Consider the following 25,435-nt stretch of genomic DNA (forward strand, 5'->3'; position numbering starts at 1 on the left):
GCTGGACCAATGAAACTATAAAACTAAAATCATTGAAAAAAATAGTGTTGCACTGTCAGGAAAACATCTAATTCAATATATAGTGTATAACATAGTGTATAATGTGTAACAAACAATCCATCCATCTGGGATTAGATATCTTTGAAATGCTGATTTACTCCTCTTGAGTTTTGGGGTCTAAAGATTTGGTAAGCGGCATTATAATCACTTGGTGGTTGGTGCACAGCATCAAAATTTTGCACACTTTTGGTGGAATGATATTTAGTTTATAGGACTTTATTTGTTTGTTACACACTATATACTATGTTATAAACTATATATTGAATTAGGCGTTTTCCTGACAGCTCAACACTTATTTTCAGCTGTCTTTTGATATTTATGATATATGAATATCAGTATGTGCTGCAGCCATGATCTGTTACTTTCTCACCTTAATTTAATATAATTGATTTATTTTCCAAGTACGGGTAAGCACAATATTAGATCACAAAATTAAGGCAGGCCATAGCCGGTGCCATGGATTGTAGGAAAGAAAATTAGTAGGATTCCTTCATCAACACAGACCGTGCTGATATGGGAATCCCTCTGGGAGAAGACAGTGATTATTGCTAGTGGCTATAGCAGCTGCTAGTGATAATCGCGAGTGAATTTGGCAGGTTGGTTAAACCCATGTTGATCGATCGATCGATCAACTTGGTACATTCAGCCTGCCCACACACAGATCGAGATTTGAACATCTATGGCCAGCCTAAAATCATACCTAGACTTCAGCTTTAATATTTAAGAAATAACACTGGAGAATGTTGATCTAGGGAGTATCTGATGGACTTTGAGAATAAAGAAGAATTTTTTATTCTTTAGAAGGAACAGTGCAAGGTTTTATCATGGTTTTTGACAGTTTATGCATTGTTTGCAAAAACACAGCATATCAAAATCACTTGATATATTTGATGTATTAATCTCAAAAAACTATTTTAGAACTGGGTGAAAGAGATATTGCTTCCTACGTGCATGTGACCTCAAAGAGGAACTAAAATCTGTACAGTTACCTCTTTTCAAGCTCCCTTGCCAGCTTAGACATCTTCTCCAGTCTTCTTCTGGACTTGGCACCTATGGCCACCTTGACTGACCATCCTGGGATGACATAACACTTGTGTGCATACAGGAATGTATTCATCCCGCTGTCAAAGCATTCAGAGAATGTACACAGAGCTGCATTTGCATAGCTCAATATACACTGAGAATTTTGCAAGCAGGAAAGTAAAAAGCTTTCTTGCTAGTTACTGTTCTAGGTAAAGTTCCACTCTAAAATAAATCTGTCTCAAACCTGAGCAAAATAAACTTAACATGTAATAATAAAAATATAAAAGATGACGTTACCGCATGTGAAGATGGAAAGATCCTGAATTATGGGCATTTTAAAGTGAATCTTTATACTTAAATTTAATATTCCTTCTCTCCAACCATAATTTCCTCAGCTACATAAAAAGTCACCCTTTTTTAGCATGTTTATTTTTTTATTTTGTTCTTTCTACTCTGTCCCCTCATCCTCTTTCTTGCCTAGGTGAGAATGACACTTTGCACTTCCAATGCATTCTGGGATATGCAAGTCATATATCCTAGGCAGCACTAGCTTCTATTCATCTAAAATGTCAAGGAAAAAGATGGCAGCACCCCAAGTGGTGTCAGTGGAGAAGTAGATTGCATCAGAACAATGCTGGATCCGCTGCGTGGGTAAGTATTCGAACTGAGAAGACACCTGCATCAGCTGCGATTTTAAATAAATAAGTGGCAGGGAGATTTTCCTTTTCATGTCAAAGACATCAAGGGGTTTATTTACTAAAGCTGGAGAGTCCAAAATCAGACTCCCTTCTGCATAGAAACCAATCAGCTTCCAGGTTTCATTGCCAAAGCTTCATTGAACAAGCTGAGGTTAGAAGCTGATTGGTTTCTATGCAGAAGGGAGTCTGATTTTGGACTCTCCAGCTTTAGTAAATAAACCCCACGTGTCTTACTATTGGCCTAAAATGATGATTTGTAGGTTCACTGCCAAACAGAAAGTCTAGGGAGGCCAAACCAAGATCATATTGTACATGAAAAGTCAAGATTTGCATATAACTTTCACTGCCTACAGTATATCTCTGGAACCACTGGTCATTTGACAGGGGAATTCTATTAGCATGCATTGTAGCCAATAACAACCCTATCTTTTTCGATAAGATTTTTATTGGATATGCTTGTTATTTGGGTATCATGCATGGCTTTTTATGTGGATATTAAAAAATCCATCTGCATTGGAATATATTTTTTTGGTATAGAGATGAGAATTCAATGCTTTTATTCATGTTCGCAATAAGAAGGGAGAGTGACACATCTCCAGACTCACTATTGTTGCCTTGTCAATTTTCTATGTTCTGGAAGACAATATGTGGCTGTGTTATCACTGTTTAGTCGAAGAATACCTTTGTCCATGTCTTAATGAGACTGAAGTCAACTTATTGACTGGATAGAAATCCGAGGTAATGTCACAAGGTAATAACTGTTGTGTTTTAGGAGCAAAAAGATCAGAATATGCAGACGTCCTGTCAATAACATTGATAAAATAACATAAACTTGACATCCTTTGTGTTGAAATATTGACTACAGTGACATTGACATATGTGTCGAGGTATAATCCTACAAACAGAGGCTCAGTCATTTAGTTTGACTCTTTCCTTGCCAAGAGATTTTAATGGCACATTAAAGCTTAATTGAACAAACTGAAGTTGGACGCTGATTAGCTACTATGCTCAGCTGCACCAGATGTTGAGTGCTCCAGTTTTAATAACTCTCCTCCATAGGGATGAAGGATGCAGTCACCAAGAAGAGGTTGGACCACATTCCAATGTGATTATTCCCTATCAAAATTTTTGCTTACACATGGTGCTGTTTAAGCTGTAAAGGCTGAGACAACCAGATACAATACAGAAAACAGCTGCAGAGTATTACATACCATCTTCACATGTTATTAAGTTGCCACCTCTAAACTTCGAGCAACCCTAAGTACTGAGACATAGGGATTTACATGTGAGGATGTGAAACAGTGGCACAAACAAGGCAGAAGGTGGACAGAAGTAGAGTTGGCAGAGGACAGACAGGCAAACAAAACAAAGTGATCAAGAGTACAGAAGGAAACTCAATGTAGAGTGGATCAAGGAATTAGAATTATATAGAAATGGAGAACACATACAAAGATAATGCCTAGAGCAGAGCAGGACAAAAACAGGGATAGCCCAACTCCAGCCAAAGTAGGAAATGGTTCACCCATCTAACCATCTTTAGGTATATATTTCTTTCAAAGTCCTGGATAGACAGATCTGACTTTACTTCCTGCCCTGGTGACCATACAAGAAGTGAGGAGACACATGTAGCAATGATGAATTGTGCTTTATATATGGTCTTGAAGATCAGGTAGTGGACAGTGATGTGTACGTGGCATAATGGAAAACAAGTATAGTGTAGGCAAAAGCCACCAATGCTTAAACTGGCTAGGAGTCACAAGTACACAGAAGTGGAGACTAGAGCTGTTCAGTTATTATTATTATACAGGATTTACATAGCACCAACAGTTAGCACAGCACTTTACAATATAAAGGGAAACTGTACAGTTACAATACAATTCAATACAACATGGTTCATAGGGCCCTGCTTACAATCTAAAAAGGGGGGGGGGCAGCACAGTGGCTTCTGCCTAGCAGTACAAGGGTTGTTGGTTTGAATTCCAACCACCTGTCTGGAGTTTGCAAGTTCTCCCTGTGCCTGTGTGGGTTTCCTCTGGGTCCTCTGGTTTCCTCCAACACTCCAAAGACTTGCTGGTAGGTTAATTGACTCCTGTCTAAATTGGTCCTAGGATGTGTATGTGTGAATATGAATTCGGGACCTTAGATTGTATGCTCCTTGAGGGTTAGGGACTGATTTGAATGTACTATATACTATATATATATATATATATATATATATATATATATGTAAAGCACAGTGGAAATTGATGGCGCTATATAAGTATCTTAAATATATATAACAGGTAATACCTGTACAGGGGTGAACTGATGCAGAAAGTAAAGTTTATTATGTTGAGGTGAGATAGAAGAGATGATTTTTCAGGGATTTCCAGAAGGCAGACAGAGCGGGAGACATCCAGACAGATTGGGGTAGAGAGAGTTCCAGAGTAATACAGAGGCTGTGGAGAAGTCCTGGACATGAGCACTGAAAAAGGTGGCAAGGGGAGGAGGTGCTTGCAAGCAGTTTTTGCTTACAAGCATTTGTTATTACTTTGTTTAGTTGAGATTCATAGGTTGAATTGACAAAACACAAGTTTGTTGCAAGCAAAATTTCACTGCAAAATATGCAAATTAAATACTTCTGTTTTACCTGCCAACTTATTTCTGTTCATCCAGTCATAGGATCTGCGGAGCTCTGCCACACAGCACAACATTGTCTGGCTGTTAATGCAGCATTAAACCCCAAAGTAATATTTACAAATATGGACAGCGCTACTGGGGACAGTAATAATAAAAATATAGGAAGTGTGGAAGAGCAGCTAATCTTACCCTTGAAACAAGGTACATATAAACCAACTAGACATAGAAGAAAGCGCTCCTTACAGAATATATGTCTCCGAATACATAAATAAAAAGTGCAATAAAATGTATAAATAACTTCGTAAAAGTGCAAAAAATATTGTGAATACAATACACTTATTGTGAATAGTTGACTCAATAAATAAATTGGTGTCCAGCAAACGTGTCCATATAAAAAAAGTCCAATAATCAAATAAATATATGGTGTCCAAAGAATGAGTAGGTAAGTGCTATTTTCTTCAGTAATTAAACTTCAATGTGAAATGACACAAAACACTGTGCAAAATCCAACACCGAATGAAATGAATAAACTCACCAGAGCTCCATGCTGGTAAGATTATAAACCAGCAACAAACGCTTAAGCTCTGGGAGAAAAGGTCTGCAGAGGCATAACCAGCTGATTGAAAAGCACTTCAAATGACACTAGGCTCTTCTTATATTCAGAATAGGCTCAAAGAAGAAGAGAAAGGCATCCACATAGTGTAAAACCATAATAAACGTTTATTCATTTAAAAATCTCTCCAATGCACTCACATTTTGCAGTGTCAGAGCCAATACTAGCATAAAAAGCATGTAACCATAAGAATCAAAACGTTAACTCTGGTCTCAAAGGACACCAGCAGCTCACTCAACATGGTGACGTCACCTCCGAGGCCCCTCCCTACGCGTTTCATCATTCGACGTACTCCAAGAGCAGAAGGCTTCTATAATCTTACCAGCATGGAGCTCTGGTGAGTTTATTCATTTAATTCGGTAGTGGATTTTGCACAGTGATTTGTGTAATTTCACATTAAAGCTTAATTACTGAATAAGTACTGAAGAAAATAGCACTTATCTACTCATTCTTTGGACACCATATATTTATTTGATTATTGGACATTTTTTTTATATGGACACGTTTGATGGACACCACTTTATTTATAGATTCAAGTATTTACAGTAAGTTTATTGTATTCACAATATTTCTTGCACTTTTACAAAGTTATTTATATTTTTTATTGCACTTTTTATTTGTGTATTCGGAGACATATATTCTGTGAGGAGTACTGTCTTCTATGTCTAGTTGGTTTATTAAACCCAAAAGCAAGAATATTGCAGCTTACCAATCCTTAAATGTGATGGCTGTATTCATTTTCTTTTTTTATTTTTTATTTCCCTTTATTTCCACCTGGTGATCTGGACAGTAACACACTTCAGGCCTTGGGCTGTCTCCATTCTGAATGAAGGAGCAACAGAGACACCTTTGGACAGCAGCTTTCTCTCTGGGAAGAGGGTAGTGTTAGAAGCAATTGCAATATTAGATGGATTTGACTAACAAATAAAATTCAAACTCCAGCTAGCACTTTTTTAAGCAGGTACAGCAACAGTTTTTCTTTCCTTTTTTGAAAAAAGTTTTCAGATAAATGAATAAAAGCTGATCACTGTGAACACACTTGTTAGGAGTAAATGGTTTATTCTCAACCGTTTAACTGTCATTTTTGCTGGATGGCTTGGTTTGTTAGAGGAAGTTGAAAATTCACAGGCTGGATGAACAGGAAAAAAAGAAAAGAAAACTAATGCGGCTACCACATCTAAAAATTGGTAAGATGCAATACAGATAATTTTTTGTTATTGGGTTTTAATACCACTTTTAATTTACACTTTGTGCTGCAGTTATACTTACAGGCTTTTCCCCTCTACCAGTCTGTGATTAGCTACTGAAACAGAAGCAGCAAACCAAAGAGCTCATATCTTTGTCACTCTGCTCTTATCTCCATTCAACATGCCCCTTGTCAGTACATAGGCACTGAAGCATCATTTATTGGCTGCTTGTGCTGCTTCTCCCTCCTTCAGTCTGAGCTGTACATGGGATCACAGAGGATTATGAAGTAAAGCACTTTCGCTGCTTTAATTTAAAAACTACATTTCATTAGGTATTGATACATTCAGAGCTGCATTCATTTTCCTTTTTTTTATCTTCCTGGAGTTCAGTTTTAAATTAACATAACATTTACTTAGAAGGTGAATTTATAGTCACATATAACAATATTATTAGTTTCAAGGTGATGACCAAATGCTTAGGGAGTGGAAAAGTTTGAGAACAGTCTTTATCTTATCATCTTTGAAGTAACAAAAATTTTTTGTTTCGATAATTATAAATAATACACCCATACCCTGCTCTAGATATTCTTGTCATTTTATCACTTATTCTGTCCATGTTGCTGTGCAGCTCTGCTATAACTAATTCTTCTGCTGCTACTTTTCCACTTCCTGAATGGATGACAACCAGCATCAACCACATTTTTCCCAAGGTTGTTGGTCGTCAAAAACACTCCTCCTGTAGTCATCTAGGCCAGCCTTTTTCAGCCAGGGTGCCTTCATGTTTCTTCATGGGTGCCTTAACAAAATGTCTAAAAATTGCCCAAAAACTCTATACAATCCAGCAGGTGGATCAAGCCTGCCTTTTAGTTACACAAAGCCACAGGTTTTCATTGTGCACCATTACAACCTTCTAGCCACTGGTGACATAACAACCAATGATGTTATCAGTTGATAAGAAGGACATCGGGCATTAGCACAGCATCCTTGCTTTCCCCTTCCCTGCCCCTCTCCGTAAGCACTGGGGTCACATTAACTGAGTGAGACAGAGAAACTGAGGAAGAAGGGAAATAATGGAATACTAGTCAGTACCAGTGTGAAAAAGTGTATTTGCTTTGGAAGAATAAATCACCTCTAACTTTGGGTGTCCTACCAGGGGTGTATTTACCACAAGGCAAACCATGCATTTGCCTAGGGTGGCATTTTTTAGGGGGGGCAGCACTGCCCCCTGGAAGAAGAGATATATGCAGCATGGGACCAGGTGGGATCTAAGAGAGGCTGTGGGCTGCTTGATGGTGTATGCAGAGCCGACTGTCATTCCTAGGGATGTCCAGAGCTGTAATGGTGAGTGTCTTTCTCTCTGTCACCGAGGGGTGGGGTGGGGGGGTGTAAGTGAAACGCTCTCTCGGGTATGGGGGGATGATAGGGCAGGGGTGTTGTTGGTCACTGTCAGGCTCTCTCCGTAGAGGGGGGGGAAGGGGGTCTGGTGTTGGTTGGTGTTCAGGCTCTCTATGCCAGGGAGTAGGGGCGTCCGGTTTTTGTGTTGCCTAGGGCAGCACAAAATCTAAATACACCACTGCGTCCTACATATGCATATGTTGCTGTGTTCTGTAAAACTATTTGTTTCGTTTTTTACATTTTGTAATGGGTGCCTCAAGTTTGTGCAGAATTTTAAAGGATGCCTTGACTGAAAAAAAGTTTGAGAAACACTGATCTAAGCTACAGGTGGTATGTCATCAATCAGTCAGGGACTACTGCAGACATTACTACAAGTGGTGGGGAGCAGACAGATATCCAACTGGTACTGTCTTGTCTGCCCCTATTCCAGGTACTGACGTTCAAAGTAAACCTTTACTTTGTCCAGGTTGGGTAAAGTAGAAGGGTCACTTAGTTCAACCAACTCCTAGCAAAATCTACTCACCTTTCTTTACTCCCGAACTGCTTTGTCAGCTGCCAGGATCAGAGAAAGAAAGTCCTGCCCCAAACCATTTTATAGGAGGTTATATGGAGCTATGGCCTTCTTTCCCAGTCCTGTGTGAAAGCTCCAGAGACGGATTAAGGCAGGGAAGTGAGAGATGATGCCCAGCTTTGACCAGATGCAATTACTTACTGCAGGAGAATTAGGGTTGTAGCTAGGCCCCCTTGGCCAAACACTGGTCAAAGGCTCCTGTCTCGGTTGGTGGTGGTGTGCTCACTTATACCCAGACGTGGCAGAATTTCACTTTGTTTCGGGGTGCAGAATGTTGCCAAGTTTGGGAAAGGAAGGAAAAATGAGTATATGCTCCAGAGGTGGGGGTTAACAAACAAACCTTTTTCTGCATGGGTAAAGGAACCTGCATGGGAAAAGGAAACCTTGACCATACAACTTCAGCACCTGGAATTCATTTCAGTTTTTTTTTTATCCTCATCAAATCCAAGAATGTTCACTTTTATTCAGATGCACCTATAAAGGCTAGTTCAATCCTGAACACAAGCAGGCCTTTACAGTATTATCTCTTGTGGATTGTTAGTTTTTTTGGTAAACAGTGAAAAAACAACATAGTGACACAGTTAAGAAGCTATTCCTATTTATTGTTGCATTTTGGCATTGTCTGTAGCCCTTCTTTATGTTGATCATCTCAAGCTGAAAATTTTATGAAATCATAATTTCAATACTCTAACTGAATCTTTGAATCTGGAAATTACTGATACATTTATACCATCATTTTCGTTCCACTGATTTGAATCACACCTATTATGAAACAACAATTTTTAATTTTCTTCACTTTGACACTAAAAAAGGATTGAAATAATGAAGATAAATTTACTGTTGGTGTTGCACCAAAGAGGGGATTTTTTTTAGCATTGTACTGAATTACCAATTGGGAGAAATTTGATGAATATATGGCATAATGAGATGAGAAAATACAAATTGCAAAAATGCATTTGTCACGGGTAGAGAATGCAGTAAATAGTAACATACATTTAATACACTGGGTATTAAAGTGATAGTAAAGCTTGGATTTTTAAAAAATTAAAATAATAAACATCTCATACTTACCTGCTCTGTGCACTGGTATTGCACAGAGAAGCACCAATCTTCCTCTTCACAGGTCCTGTGTGAGCACTCCTGGCTCCTCCTCTTTTGCGAGTGCCCCCATAGAAAGCCACTTTCTATGGGGGCACTCGTGCAGGCTTGCTTCTGAGCTGCTCTGTCTGCGTCTATAGACACAGACAAATCATCTCGGCCCTGCCCCACCCACTCCTTCCTTACAGAATTTGAATGACAGCAGCAGAAGCTAATTGCTCCCGCTGCTATCAATCTGCCCACTGAGGTGGGAGAGGGTTGAGAGACTCACTGCTTTTGGGCACATTGCTGGGTTGAGATCAGGCTCAAGTATAAAGGGGGACTGGGGGATCCTCTGGAACAGAAGGTTTTGTACCTTAAAGTGTTTTAAAGGCTAAAGGTTTTTTTACCTTCATGCATTCTATGCATGAAGTGAAAAAAAAAACGCTTTGTGCTGCTTCCCCAACAACTCTTCCAAATACTTACCTGAACCCCCTCTTGATCCAGCGATGTGCATGGGAGCCTCAGGTCTTTCAAGTCTCGCTCTCCTCACTGGCTGAGACATAGCAGCGGGAGCCATTGTCTCCCACTGCTGTCAATAACAGCCAGTGAGGAAAGAGTAGGGGTGGGGTGGGGCCAAGCCGCTGCTCTCTGTGTTTTATGGACCCATAGAGTCGAGCTTGAGAGCGAGTATGCACCAGTGCCCCATAGCAAGCAAGTTGCTATGGGGGCACTGGTCAAGGGGAAGGTGTCAGCTAGGGACTCGAGAAGAGGAGGATCACAGCTGCTTTGTGCAAAACCACTGCACAGCACACATAAGAATACTATGTTTGTTATTTAATAAGAAAAAAAAAGAAGAATGCATTAAGGTAAAAAACCTCAAGGCTTTAGAACAACTTTTAAAGACAACATGTTTTCTGACTCCTGTGCTATTTGTAGCTTGAGGCTGCGATTTGCCATTTATTTTTAACTATCTGGAGTTCTTCACGGTAAAAGAGGGGGGTCATCAATTATGTAGCCAAAGTTCAAGGATACCAAGTCCCATGTGACCAAGAAGCCAGCAACTGACTGCCCTCTGGTTCAAGCCCAGTAGTATAGCAAGAGTTAAACATTAGTGAAATGAAGATTGCAAGAACAATATATATTTATGAAACAGCCCAAGACCTATTGATTCAATCCTAGGATTCAAATCACATGCACACACTCTCCCTTTTATTTCATGATTCCCCATCCACACAAATGAACAAAAAGCTTTATCTGCGATGGCCACTGAGCAAACTAGGATCTGTGCAGGGACTATCCATCACATTTCTGTCTTAATTGAATGACACCAGAATGAAATCGATAAATTGTAACAGGAGACAGCTTTGCATTTCCACACTCACTTATACTCCTTCTCTATTACTTGCTGCTTTCGACGTGACCAGAAAGCCAAGCTGGAACGGAACAAGGGAGGCTGAAGAGCAAACAGCCTTTAGAACAAACTTACAAGAAGAGGAGTGTATAAAAATCTAAGGAGCTCATTTGTATGCTGTGTACGGGCTGATAAAAGTGCCGGAATCCTGCTTTTGGAACCTAGAGGTGCTAGGGATTATGGGTACTGAGGATATTGCTGTTTCTTCAAACCATAATGGGGAATGTGTTTGAGTTTAACCCAGTCGGCGCTAAAGCAGCTGTGGGAAAGAAAGAATGCCTGTCTGTTGGAATAAAAAACACCCCACAAAAATAATCATTCTGAAAATAGTACATTTTATATATAATACAAAGTGTTGAAAAATTAGGGCAGCAACACAATTCATTGGTCTGCACAAAGGGCTCAGTAAGATATATAATATTGATTAGATATTAGATATATAATGTTTATTGCCCTGCAATAATAAAATTATTGTCCTACAGTTAATTGTATACAACATGGAAATGCAATTATTTTAGGAAATATAAACTGCTAAATACCATTTCTCATCATCAGTATATTGCAGTCTTGTGACTTCTATCAGTGCCTGGTCAAGCACGGGTTAATCTTGTAGGAGGAGTTTTCATTCTCCTCTGACTGTCCTATGGGGCTGCATGACCCCTGACCCTCTGTCTGGACAGTACTGATCCCCTGTGCCGGCCCTATGTCAATCACATGCACCCTCCCAGAAAAAACTCTCTAGTAATACATGCCAAACTAAGAATGCACAGAATGTCTCCTAGGGCTCTGTACTATCAGCAGATGGATTGGGGACTGTGGAAGAAGGGGATGATCAGAGAAGACAGGATCAAACAGCTTGTGTAGGATTAACCCCTTAGATTCCACAGTGAGTATTACCAGCATGCTTTACTGCATATACAGACTGATTTTATTATGCTTGGATTAGTAACACTTTAAAGTGGTTTTAACCACTTGCCTACTGGGCATTTTTACCCCCTTCCTACCCAGGCCAATTTTCACTTGATGCACTTGAATGACAACTACGTGGTCATGCAACCCAAACAAAATTTTTATCATTTATTTTAGATAGATAGAGCTTTCTTTTGGTGGTATTTAATCACCACTGGGTTTTTTATTTTTTGCTAAAAAAGACTGAAAATTTTTAAAAAAAAAGTGATGGGCACTGATAGGCTGCACTGATAGGCAGCACTGATGAGGAGGCATTCGTAGGTGACACTGATGTTCATTGACAGGCATCACTGGTGGGCATTGACAGGCATCACTGATGGGCACTGAAAGGCAACACTCATATATGGCACTGATAGGTGGCAATGATGGGCACTGATAGGCAGCACTGACTGGCACTGATAGGCGGCACTGATTGGAACTGTTAGGTATCACTGATGGGCACTGAAAGGCAGCACTCATATATGGCACTGACAGGCAGCACTGATAGGCGGCACTGATGGGTACTGTTAGGTTGCACTGACAGGCACTGATAGACAGCACTAACTGGCACTGATAGGTGGCACTGATAGGCGACACTGACTGGCACTGAAAGGCAGCTCTGGTGGGCACTGATATGTGGCATTGATGTGCACTGGTATGTGGCATTGATGGGCACTTACAGGTGGCATTGATGGGCACTGACTGGTAACACTGATGGGGCTACACTGATCATCAGTGCCCTGATGATCAGTGTAGATGTTCCCTCTGAGGAATGCCGATTACCGGCATTTCCTTGTTTACATGTGATCAGCTGTGATTGGACACAGCTGATCACATTACAGAGCCGCTGTCATCGGCTCTTTACTCAGATCGGTGATCCGCTGTGTCCCAGGGCCACAGTGCACCACTGCTCACCACGCACCCTCGGGGGCGCGCTTGCACAGTCAGAGTGAGAGGATATCCTATGACATCCTACCAGAATGAGAGAACCGCCGCCCATCCATCCATGGCGGGCAGGAGGCGGTTAAAAACCCTGAACCAAAAATATAATATATTGCATCTTATCAACCCTTAGATGTGTTGTCTGCATTAGTTTTCTTTTTTTAGGTTTTTCCCTCTGTTTCCACCTGGTGATCTGGTCAGTAACACACGTCCTGTATTAGCAGGCCCCTACTCTGAATGAAGGAGCATAGGGATACCTTTGGACAGCAGCATTGTCAGTCTTGGGGGAGGGGAGTGTTAGATGGACTAGCAGATTTAGTTACACTTACAAACTGAAGCCAAACTCCAGCTCACACTGAAGTTACACAAGCAGTTACAGCAACAGTTTTTTTTTCTTCTGGGATAAAGGTTTTACATAAATTTATAAAAGCCTATCATTGTCAACACCCTTGTCAGTGGTAAATGGTTTGGCTCAACATTCCTAACTGCTACATTTCCAGGAGAGCTTGTTCTGTTGAAAAACAACAGACTTACTGGCTTGATTACCAGGTGAAAATACAAGAAATAAAGCCTAAAAAAAGAAAATGAATGCAGCCATCACATCTAAGAATTGGTAAGCTGTAATATAATAAATTTTTGCTTCTAGGTTTAATTTAAGTCAAAGTTAAAAATTTGATTTGATCCAGGCCCAATAGGCACAGACTACCTGCTTATGGCTGGTTTTTAGAATAGACATAGCTTTAAAATGATGGATCAGTTGTCTTTCCAGGTCTATAGTTGGCAGACATACAAGGAACTTAGGATATAACCAAAATATGAACACTTTTAGAACATCAGCTATTAAATTCCTTACACATGAACAGATTTCTTGCAGAATTAATGTAGAACAGAACAAATGTCACTTTTGTGACATCCATGTTCATTCAGTTTTGTCCTCCTTCTTTCGTCAGCTGAACAGACTCATGTTAAGTTTATGGGCAGCTGAATGTAAATAGACACGTATTCGTTTACATCCTTTTGCCACTGATCCATCACTGTAAACCTTCTGTGTTTTTTTTTTAGACCCATACAGACTCTGATGTAATTGAATGTAAAGGGACTCATGTCAGGTTACATCTACCTGCCCATAAATTACAGTGGTTCTAAATCCAGGGCATATTTTACCTTAATGCATTCCCTATATTAAGGTAAAAAATGTCCCATTAGCACTATCACCCCCTCATTCTCCCTCCCTATATTTACCTTTTGAGTCCTGACTCAAACCAGTGCTGTGCTCATCTCTAGTAGGTTTCTCCTCTCTCCCTGCATCCGAAGTTCATGCTGCTGTCAATCAAATCCTGTAAGCATAGAGTAGAGGTGGGGCTGAGACATGCTGTGTGTGTCTGTGAATGCACACAGCCTAGCTTGGGAGAGGGCCCGCACTTGTGCCCCCATAGGAAGCTGCCTATGGAGGAACACAGAGAAGAGCCAAGAACGCTAGTGGAGGACCCTAGAAGAGGAGGTTCTGGGCTGCTTTGTACAATATCATTGCACAGAACAAGGAAGTATATCATATTTGTTATTTTTTTTTAAATATCAAATATCTTATCTTTTATAATCACTTTAACACTGAGCTACCATTCAGAAAAAATGACATGTGGATTTTATAGGACCATCCGTGTGAAAGTGACCTTAGAGTCTATCACATGCAAGTCTACTATGGAACCTCCTTGTCTATTGACCTTAGGCAAATGCCCTTTTTGCTCTTTTATGAAATCAATCGGTTTTGAGCTGTAAAAAATAAAATCTGTTCTCATTAGTCATTTACAGCAGAACTTTTGGCAAATAAGCTTCTTGTATTCTCCTATACAAGACTGAGCAGAAAGGATATCAAGTAGTGTGAGCTAGTCAGGCCTCTGTTGTTTTGCACAGTGCTGTCACTGTAACTTGCAAGCATGCTAATGCCTGTACACAGGCTGAGAATATTGCATGAATGATCGTTATTTTCTTGTTTTTTGTTTTTTTGCATGCTAGTCTAAATCAAAAATGAAGAAGTTACTAAAGTTAAGAAAATTATCGTAAAGACAGAATAAAACTTCGGAAGTGGTGTAATGTATTGTATTGTATTAATTGAAATCATTTGTTCTGGTATCATATGAGAAAATGTTTTGTGCTTGTCCCTTCAGATAATTTTGCATAAACTGTTGTGATCAGCTCTTGAAAGCTGTGTGCTAATGATCAGATTATCAGATGATTGCTCTGAAAGACGTATTTTTCCTCCAATTTTCTCATCTAGGTATTATTGCGGGTAGAGCACAGGTTATTAGTTTGTTGCTCCTTGTCCATTCACCGACAAGGACAAAAGAAGGGCCTATGCAAGGAGAGATTCAGTAGTCAATATTTCCTCTAGTCTCATATCTGATGTCAAAGTACAATAACTACGACTTTAGTGTTGTATTGGTGGTGAGGTGTTGAACTGTGAAGGGGGATGCTGACAACTAAAAGAGTAAAGTCGTAATTTTAGGTTGGCTGTACTGATTTCTGCACATGCATGTTAAGAGACGACACATTTGTTGTTGTTTTACTGAATTTTGTTACCTTCATCACTCAGTTTTCTTTGCCACTGTTGCACAGTAAAGATGGCTGTGCCACTTTCCATTTGTACTAAAGAAGAACATCATAAAGTGATACATTTTTTGTGGTCTGAAGGTGTACCTGAAATCCATCAAAGACTTCACAATATGGGCACAGTTTTTTACCATGACAAAGTGAATATGAATGGATTGAGGAGTTCAAAAAATGGTCAGACAATCCAACAGACCAACATGTGCAAAAAGCTTTGCATACATGGCTGTGGACAAAACAACAAATAAAGGAGCACTCCCAACCGTGTGGAAGTCAAAAGGGTCACAAACCCAGGAACAGATAAAATCAAAATTCACTTTAATGTTGGGTTAAAAAGCATGACATGCAGGAGTGCCCAGATTGATACATCACCAAGCCAGTGGAGAGGAGAAACATATATTCCCAGAAGCTGGAGAATGACACATAATCCTGGACCCAACAATAGGTTGCTTAGCCCAGGAGCCCCATGATCTGAGGAAGGGGAAAGTCCCCAAAACATGTTATCATGATGGCCAGCTTCTCCCCTTTGGTTTGACTTGGGTTGAGTGCTCGCCTAGGCTTCCAGTTTGCCTTCACCAGCCATTGTTCAAGTGGTCTTTTGCCAGGTGTATGACATCACATCTGGTTCTGGGACACATGACCTCCGGCAGACGCGCCATCTCTGTGATCTTGGCGGCCAGCATTTCACACACTCCTCCCACTGTCCTGAGGCTCCTGAGGTGATGTATCAATCATTGCATTTGGTATTTGCATTTTTTTTATACACGAATACAGGGACAACCCAAAAAAAAAACAAGTGCACTGTAAAGTAAGGAGACTATGTTGAAACATTATGTTACTGTACATTCTCTATTGTTGTTCTGGTAAATCTAAAACATTTAGAGTGAGGATAATTATTGGCTCATATGTATATATATATATATATATATATAATTGAAATGCTGTAAATATTTGTAATTTACAGCATTTGACCCAGTATAGATACTGTTACCATCATGACGTGTCATCACTTAATAACACAGACCACAGTCATTTAAGCATAGGCAGATGTCTTACTGACCTTTATTCTTGCTGAGACATCTGCTTGTCTATGGCTAGTCTATCTGTTTCATAGCAAAAAAGAAAGAAAGAAAATGATGTAACCACTATGATTTCAATATACTTTCTATTCCAGGAACCAACATACTGTACTTTTGACTGTTCTTTAGACATAGAGCAATCAGCTGAGTATTTCAATGCTGCCAAATGTAATTGGCTTAGGGCACTGTTCCCTAGATGTGCAGGACAGTTCATAAACTAATAATCTGGAACATACACGTTAAATATAACAAGTGATAGGGAGTGAATGATATAAGCATAACAGTAAATTCGTTCAGTGCCCATGTAAGACAATAAATCTGTTTCTCTTATTCATTAGAGGGAAGAAAATCCTCTGATGTCTGGACTGGACCATTACTGCTTCTCCACCTGGCTGCCTCTCAAGGTGACTGCAGATGTGAGTGTATAGAAAACAGCCCCATTATCTGCTTGTAATAAAAGTGATGGTCAAGTTTATGTTCTTCTCTAGATACTTCATAACTTTGGAAGAGCTGCAGCTGCTTTCAATGAGAGCAGGTCCTTCAGATAATCTTGCAGCTCTAGTGATTCTGCTTTCCTCTCAGTCCTTGAGATCTGCAATGCATTATTGATAATCTTATCACTGTGCTAAAAGGAGTGACTGACACAGTTATAATACAAGACCCTCCCAGAAAGGCTCCGGTGACAGCAAGGAATCAATCACTTCACAATCCAGGAATAAAATTACCTTCACAAGTTGAATAAATGTATATTATCAAGTACAATCAAGAGATGTATTGATTATTTTATGGTTTGGATACCACAAAAGTATAACTAATATTAGTTAATACTGTTAAAGACATATTGATTAACTAAGGAGCTGGCTGTAGACATAAGACAGGATGGCCATAGATCAGGCTTTGACTTAACCGACTGTTAAGGACTTCTATGCCTAACAACCAACTTCAAGATGTCAGAGATTGAACAGCCCAGCTGGTAGGTTTGGTAGCAGCAACCAACCCGCAAGTGGTACAGGCGAGAATCTGAGTGAGTACACCTACACCCCCTGGGAGGGGTGGTGCACTAGTGGAGCACTCTGGTGAGAAACCAGACTAGCCCCCTACAAGTGTCTGTTCCCCTCATTTAAAGGAACAGGAGCCAGATCCCCTGCTCAGGAAGAGTTTCCAGATTGCTGGGTGAAGAGGAGATCATCTAGTCTAGGTTGGTACAACTGGAGCTGCTGGCTAGCACTCCAACAGAGACTATGACACAGAAGAGGAGTTTGTGAATAGTTCCAGGAAGTTTGTCCTCAGGTATCAGTTCCCTTGGGTATCCTATATCCCCCTTACCCTATCCCAGTTCAAAATCCCCTTAATAAACAAGAAAACAAGAGCTCAAGATTTGGTTTCTGACTTTGATGCAAGCTTGTGTGGAAAATGCTAAATTCCTGGTGTGCAGGACTATAGGGGGATCCAAATCAACAGCAAACCCTAAGGGGGTAGATCTACATGTGCTTCAGTGGGATTTATCAACTACTAACAATTTTGTAAAGGATAATTATACCCAAATACAAAAATGCAATATACTGCAGCTTACCAATCATTTTTAGCAAGTGAATATAGCCAACCTCGGGCAGGAGATATGTTAGTTTTAGAATAACCAGGTGAAAATCAAAGGAAAAAGACTTAAAAAAAAAAAAGAAAACTAAGGACTGGTAAACTGCAATGTATTAAAATGCTGTCTCTGGGATTACATAGGTTTTAAGGTACGTACACATAGGATATTTATCAGCCAAGAATTTTAGTCAGGTCAATTTAGTTTGCTTGGCAGAGCTATTTAGCTGCTTAGCTATCTATATGTAATCTGTTACCAATTTTGTTTGTTCTGAATCTAGGAAAATTGCTACTGTTCATATGGGCTAATTTCTCAATAAGCAAATTAGCTTTTCTAAAGTACCTCTTGGTTTGGATACATTTATTGCCTATACCTAGAGTATAGGAGTTTTCCAAATAAGCCATAATCATTACAACTGGTTACCAACCTTTGGCAAAGCCACTCCAGGGGCTGTGGGATACACTGTTGGAGTACGCAGTATAACAAAAGGTGTTTTTATTGTGGATGCCTTACTGCAGTACTGTTGTTGTTAATACTTTCTAATATTTGCATTTTAAGTCTCCATTCATATCTACAGTACACGTTTTGGGTGTGTTATGAGTGGTGCACTAGAAAAAGTCCTACTTGCTGCATCGTTCATGTGGTTTCCAGGATAAAACACAGGAAAGAATACTCATGTTTTGTATAAATATATAAAATGCTGAACAGTGGTCACCCACTGGTTTTAAATTGTAAAGCTAAACTCTCGTCAAACACCTACAGTCATGGCCGAAATTGTTGGCACCCTTGATATTTTTCCTGAAAATCAAGTATTTCACACAAAAAAGGTATTGCATTAACACATGTTTTGCTATACACATGTTTATTCCCTTTGTATGTATTGGAACAAATATAAAACAGAGGCAGAAAAGCAAATATGACATAATGTCACACAAAACCCCAAAAATGGGCTGGACAAAAGTATTGGCACCCTTAACTTAATATTTGGTTGCACACCCTTTGGAAAACATAACTGAAATCAGTCGCTTCCTATAACCATCAATAAGCTTCTGACACCTCTCACCCGGAATTTTGGACCACTCTTCCTTTGCAAACAGCTCCAGGTCTCTCTTATTGGAAGGACACCTTTTCCCAACAGCAATTTTAAGATCTCTCCACAGGTGTTCAATGGGATTTAGATCTGGGCTCATTGCTGGCCACTTCAGAACTCTCCAGCGCTTCTTTGCCATCCATTTCTGAGTGCTTTTTGACGTATGTTTGGGGTCATTGTCCTGCTGGAAGACCCAGGATCTTGGACGCAAACCCAGCTTTCTGACACTGGGCCCTACAGTGCGACCCAAAATCCTTTGGTAATCCTCAGATTTCATGATGCCTTGCACACAGTCAAGGCACCCAGTGCCAGAGGCAGCAAAACAACCCCAAAACATCATTGAACCTCCACCATATTTTACCGTAGGTACTGTGTTTTGTTCTTTGTAGGCCTCATTCCGTTTTCGGTAAACAGTAGAATGATGTGCTTTACCGAAAAGCTCTATCTTGGTCTCATCTGTCCACAAGACGTTTTCCCAGAAGGCTTTTGGCTTACTCAAGTACATTTTGGCAAACTGTAGTCTTGCTTTTTTATGTCTCTGTGTCAGCAGTGGGGTCCTCCTGGGTCTCCTGCCATAGCGTTTCATTTCATTTAAATGTCGACGGATAGTTCGCGCTGACACTGATGCTCCCTGAGCCTGCAGGACAGCTTGAATGTCTTTGGAACATGTTTGGGGCTGCTTATCCACCATCCGGACTATTCTGCGTTGCAATCTTTCATCAATTTTCCTCATCCGTCCACGACCAGGGAGATTAGCTACAGTGCCATGGGTTGCAAACTTCTTGATAATGTTGCGCACTGTGGACAAAGGCAAATCTAGTTCTCTGGAGATGGACTTGTAACCTTGAGATTGTTGATATTTTGCCACAATTTTGGTTCTCAGGTCCTCAGACAGTTCTCGTCTCCTCTTTCTGTTGTCCATGCTTAGTGTGGCACAGACAGACACACAATGCAAAGGTTAAGTGAACGTCTCTCCTTTTTATCTGCTTTCAGGTGTGATTTCTATATTGCCCACACCTGTTACTTGCCCCAGGTGAGTTTACAGGAGCATCACATGCTTGTAACATTCTTATTTATCCGCAGTTGTGAAAGGGTGCCAATACTTTTGTCCAGCCCATTTTTGGAGGTTTGTGTGACATTATGTCGAATTTGCTTTCTTTCCTCCCTTTTTTTGTTTTGTCCCAATACACACAAAGGGAATAAACATGTGTATAGCAAAACATGTGTTAATGCAATATGTTTCGTGAGAAATACATGATTTCCTGGAGAAATATCAAGGGTGCCAACAATTTCGGCCATGACTGTATATACACAGCTGAAATAAGTATACTGTATGTGAACTGTATTCTCTGTTTAAAACATGCAACATTTTTTTCGGCCAATTTTAGGATTCACTCGCTCTTGCTTACGGCACCACAAGTATGACAGAAAATGCCATTGCTGGCCTCCTTCTGAAAATGTTAGTTGCTTGGCTGTGTCTGGAGTCAGCAATCTAAAGCAAGTATTCCCCAAATTAAAGTTAGAGAAGAAAATCAAATTAGAACTTTGTACTTTTCCAGTAAGTTATAAAGTTTGGAAGCAAATGTATGTACAGTAAAGCCAAGCAGCTACCATCCAGACAGATCAGTACCGGCAGTACATATATTTTATTGATGACAGATGTACTTTATGGGCTATAACAGAACTTCTTTCTTCTATTGTGCTGGAAATAAACAGCAGAACATCTGAAGAGGTCTCTTTACTCCTCTTCTGTAGGCATGTTCACAGTTGGGTCACCAGAAATTTTAAATGGAAGAAAGATATCCATGCTATACATAAATAAATTATGCTCAGTATAAAGTCCCTTTATGTATAAATAGAGAAGAGAGGAAGCAGATTTTGTTGGTGTTGTCCATCTCACAAGGAACCGTGGCAACTGGGGCAGGTTGATAATCTCTGTGATCAGCTGTACTAGTTCACCAGCGGTGGCCAACCTACTAGATACTGGAGACCTCAACTGTAGCCCCTAACATCACCAAATGGTAGCAAATGAAACTCAGTATGAAAGCTTTTAGAGACAATGAACATGTACAGGAGATGAACAGAGACAATGGACATGCTGTATCCATGGTTGGAGCTTAGGGGCATGTTACAGGGGACATTCAGGGTCTGCAAACAGAGACTACTATCATGTATTGCTCTTACAGACCATTTACAAATCTATAATGCTATTTATTCTCCCTACAGCCCCCTTAAATATTAATGTCACCATACATGATGTTACCTACAGAAAAAGTCATTATAAACGATGAGAAAAAATACAGTTTTTTGATCACAGTGAAATTGATGAATTTCCTTTGCTGTCCTGAGTTCTGGTACCATGAAATGGTGCGGCAGTTCTGGAAGTGCAAGTACTATAGCACTGTGCATGTATGGTGCTACAGAGTGTGTTTGTCTCTCACCTCCTTACTGGAAGATGTCCCAGCAAAGAATGAGAGGAGATGTTAGTAGGCTTTCCCTATGTCACAGGTAACATAACACAGAGCCAAAATCCAATAACTCTTCTCCTTGCGCTTTTCAAGGTTTCAGGGTCATGTTGCTCTAGGCCATAGATTGGGTACCAGAGCCCTAGACAACAGATGAGTATGGATGAGGTAAGGATTCACCGGAAACCATGACTTTGTGGCAAAGCTGTTGGATTCACATGCACCTGTGAATTTATGAGTAATTCCACTGTTTTTCTACCTGACTTTTTTAAAACCCTAATGCACAAGCGTTCTTTGAATTGGCCCTTAGATGGGCCAATAATGAGTAAACTGGATAAGTCAGTCTCCTTAATATAAAAGATGCGTAGGGGCAGTTCAGAGTACTTGAAAGTGTATCAAAATTTAAAATGTAAGAATTCTGCGCTTATTGCCAAGATACACTATATTGCCAGAAGTATTAGGACACCCCTCCAAATCACTGGATTTAGGTGTTCCAATCACCTCCATGGTCACAGGTGTATAAAATCAAGCACCTAGGCAAGTAGACTGTTTCTATAAACATTTGTGAAAGAATGAGTCTCTCTCAGGAGATCAGTGAATTCAAGCGTGGTACCGTGATAAGTTGCCACCTGTGCAATAAGTCCATCCATGAAATTTCCTTGCTACTAAATATTCCACGGTCAATTGTTAGTGGTATTGTAACAAAGTGGAAGCAACTGAGGACAACAGCAACTCAGCCACAAAGTGGTGGTCCATGTAAAATGACAGAACGGGGTCAGCGCATGGTGATGTGCATAGTGCGCAGAAGTCACCAACTGTCTGCAGAGTCAATAGCTAAAGACCTCCAAACTTCATGTGGCCTTCAGATTAGCACAACAACAGTGCGTAGAGAGCTTCATGGAATGGGTTTCCATGGCTGAACAGCTGCATCCAAGCCTTACATCACCAAGTGCAATGAAAACATCGGATGCAGTGGTGTAAAGCACACCACCACTAGACTCTAGAGCAGTGGCGATGTGTTCTCTGGAGTGACGAATCACGCTGCTCTGTTTGGCAAGCTAATGGATGGGTTTACCGGTTGCCAGGAGAACAGTACTTGCCTGATTGCACTGTGCCAAGTATAAAGTTTGGTGGAGGGGGGTTTATGGTGTGGGGTTGTTTTTCAGGGGTTGGGCTTGGCCCCTTAGTTCCAATGAAGGGAACTCTTAAGGCATCAGCATACCAATACATTTTGGCCAATTTTATTTTCCCAGCTTACTGGGAACAGTTTGGGGATGGCCCCTTCCTGTTCCAACATGACTGCACACCAGTGCACAAAGCAAAGTCCTGACCTCAAACCAATAGAACACTTTTGGGATGAATTAGAGAGGAGACTGTGAGCCAGGCCTTCTCGTCTGACGCCAATGCCTGACCTGACAAATGTGCTTCTAAAAGAATGGTCAAACAATCCCATAGACACACTCCTAAACTTTGTGGACAGTCTTCCCAGAAGAGTTGAAGCTGTTATAGCTGCAAAGGGTGGGCCAACTCAATATTGAAACCTACGGACTAAGACTGGGATGCCATTAAAGTTCATGCGCATGTAAAGGCAGGTGTCCCAATACTTTTGACAATATAGTGTATATGACAAAACTGAAAGCCCCTGGAGTCCCCAGCCCCTGGACGATATCAGGATATCAGGAGCCACTGTACATGTTGTTTCTCATTTAAAACATTATGAGTGTCTTTTTTTCTCTAGTAAATTGGGTATTTTATGATACTACACCATGGAGTTTCTCTCTTATTCTTCCTGGAATGGTGTATAATGTGGTAGAGAGACCTCATATGGTGGAGACTGGTTCCTGTGGTTTTAATTCAGATCCATTTAAGAGCTGTTAGATCTTCTGGTTTCAGGGGTCTAATTTTCCGGTAAGGAGCAAAAGAGCGAGTTGGTGTGAGAACACTGCAGAGATCACAGCGTTTTTAACCATTTATTGGGCATCATTTGGTTATTGTTTGACCATTATTTGTTTGGCCTATTATTTGTTGTACATGTTTTAATCACGTTTGTGTAACACATATAGATGTAGTTTTTATGTGTTATCCTATATATTATTTGTCAGTTTTTGAATGATCAAGTTACAATATTTATGATGAAATTGTGTATTTGGGATTTAAAGGACCAGCACAACATTTTCACTTTAGAATTGTTAGTGTACTTTGGAAGTTTTAAGTAGATGATAAGGAGAGCTGACAATCTGGATGGGGAGAGCACAGGGAGATCTGGACTTAACACTGCTATGTTGTGAATTGCAGTGGTAGGCTTCATTATCTTGCATCTCATCTCTGTGTTCACAGATTTACTCACATTGCTGTGCAGTGCAACTAAAGTATCTCACATTTACCCCTTAATAGTTTAAATAAAAGCTAGGCAATTACCCACAAAAAAACAATGACATATAGGCCTAAACGTAGAGGAAATGGGGCTGGGCATGGAATTAGGAGGTGTGGGCAGGACAAAGTGGAGGTAAAATCACACACAAAGTTGACAACCAATATAGCTACAGCAAGTGCAGGTGTATTAAAAAAAAATCCCACATTCCACAGCCAAAAAAGCTTCCATAAAAATTGTTTTGGTTTGCAAAACCACATACAGCTTTAAGGCAACACCCAAGCCAGTTATTTATAGGATCTTCACATTTTTCATGTTGCACTCGAAGCCAACCATGGTATGCTTGTTTTTACTTTTGCAGTAGCAAAGGTCTTCCACATCACTTTCTGGTTCACATTGCTATTTGTTTTGAAATAGATTGCCCAGCAGCTCCACAAGGGTCCACAATTGCTTATTAACATATGTCCCCCATTGACTTCAATATGGTGGAATTTGTGGTTCACAAGTTTTTAAATGGAGTCTCCAAACCCATGGTGAATGGAACCTCTGCATATTAGTCCTAATGTTGAGGGTTCCCTCTAGACATAAAACAGGAAACACATTGGGTAAATTGCCATCTCATATTTATGGGTCTCTTTAGACCTGGCATGCCAAATTGCTGTCATCCACATTGATACAAATTGATACAATTTACACTTCATTACATTACACTTCATGTTGCAGATGAATAGACCTTTTTCTTAAAGTGGTAGAAAACTTGAAACAAAAAAAAAACTTTTCCCCTGAAAAGCATTGTTATAATGTGCTAGTATGCATCGCAAAACGAAGCGCTCCAGCAGCGCGCTGTCACTGCTGACAGGGTTTCCATCTTCACCCAGTCTTCTTTCCAGGTTTGCAGGCTCTGGTCCATTGAATGACCAAGCCACGATGACATCACTCTCTCGCATGCTCACAGGAGTCATTGTACTGTAAATATCTCCTAAACGCGGACTGTTAAGGAGATATTTACTTGTGCAGCCACCAGTGATGTCACTGGTGCATGCACTGACGGAATGCCATACTTGTGCATTTCCTTCAGAGTGCTTGCACAAGTGACATCACCGGCAGCTGCACAAGTAAATATCACCCAAACAGTCCGCGTTTAGGAGATATTTACAGTACCTGCAGGTAAGCCTTATTATAAGCTCACCTGTAGGCATACCTGTAGTTAAAACATAAATACCACTTTAACATCTCTAAAATACATGTCGTAAATTGCCATATTTCCTATAATGTAACAATATAATAGCAACAATATTTTTTTTATTTTCAAATAGGTGCAACCCTCTTGAAAAAGAATTCCACTCAATGCAGCCCTCTGTGGCATTTGATTTTGACGTAACGACTTCAGCTTGTGAGCACTATGCAATAGAACAGAGCATAATTGGATAATACTACAGTTGCAAGAAAAAGTATGTGAACCCCTTGGGATTCCGTGGAGTTTTGCATGAATTGGGCATAAAATGTGCTCTGAACGTCATCTAAGTCACAACAATAGAAGAACACAGTCTGCTGAACATAATACTACACAAACATTAGCTGTTGCCATGGTTTAATTGCACATAACATGTAAACATTCACAGTGCAGGGAGGAAAAAGTATGTGAACCTTTGGACTTAATAACTGGTTGACCCTCCTTTGGCAGCAAT

The 25,435-nt window shown here is 40.2% G+C and overlaps 1 long non-coding RNA gene across 3 annotated transcripts in view; it reads right to left on the reverse strand.

Annotated features, from left to right (window-relative positions):
• Positions 1-25,435, reverse strand: part of LOC149441411 (uncharacterized) — a 648,839-nt gene that overhangs the window by 374,142 nt on the left and 249,262 nt on the right. Inside the window, exon 3 of one of the 3 annotated variants that reach the window (XR_016307382.1) lies at positions 23,918-24,325. The exons of the other annotated variants lie outside the window; for them this stretch is intronic. This is a non-coding gene — a long non-coding RNA (uncharacterized LOC149441411). Of the gene's footprint in view, positions 1-23,917; positions 24,326-25,435 lie in introns of those variants that run through there. 3 annotated transcript variants of the gene reach the window in all.

The sequence above is a fragment of the Staurois parvus genome, unplaced genomic scaffold (genome assembly GCF_062004578.1).
Source record: "Staurois parvus isolate SC_StPar_1 unplaced genomic scaffold, SC_StPar_1.0 ptg000988l, whole genome shotgun sequence".
NCBI lineage: Eukaryota > Metazoa > Chordata > Amphibia > Anura > Ranidae > Staurois > Staurois parvus.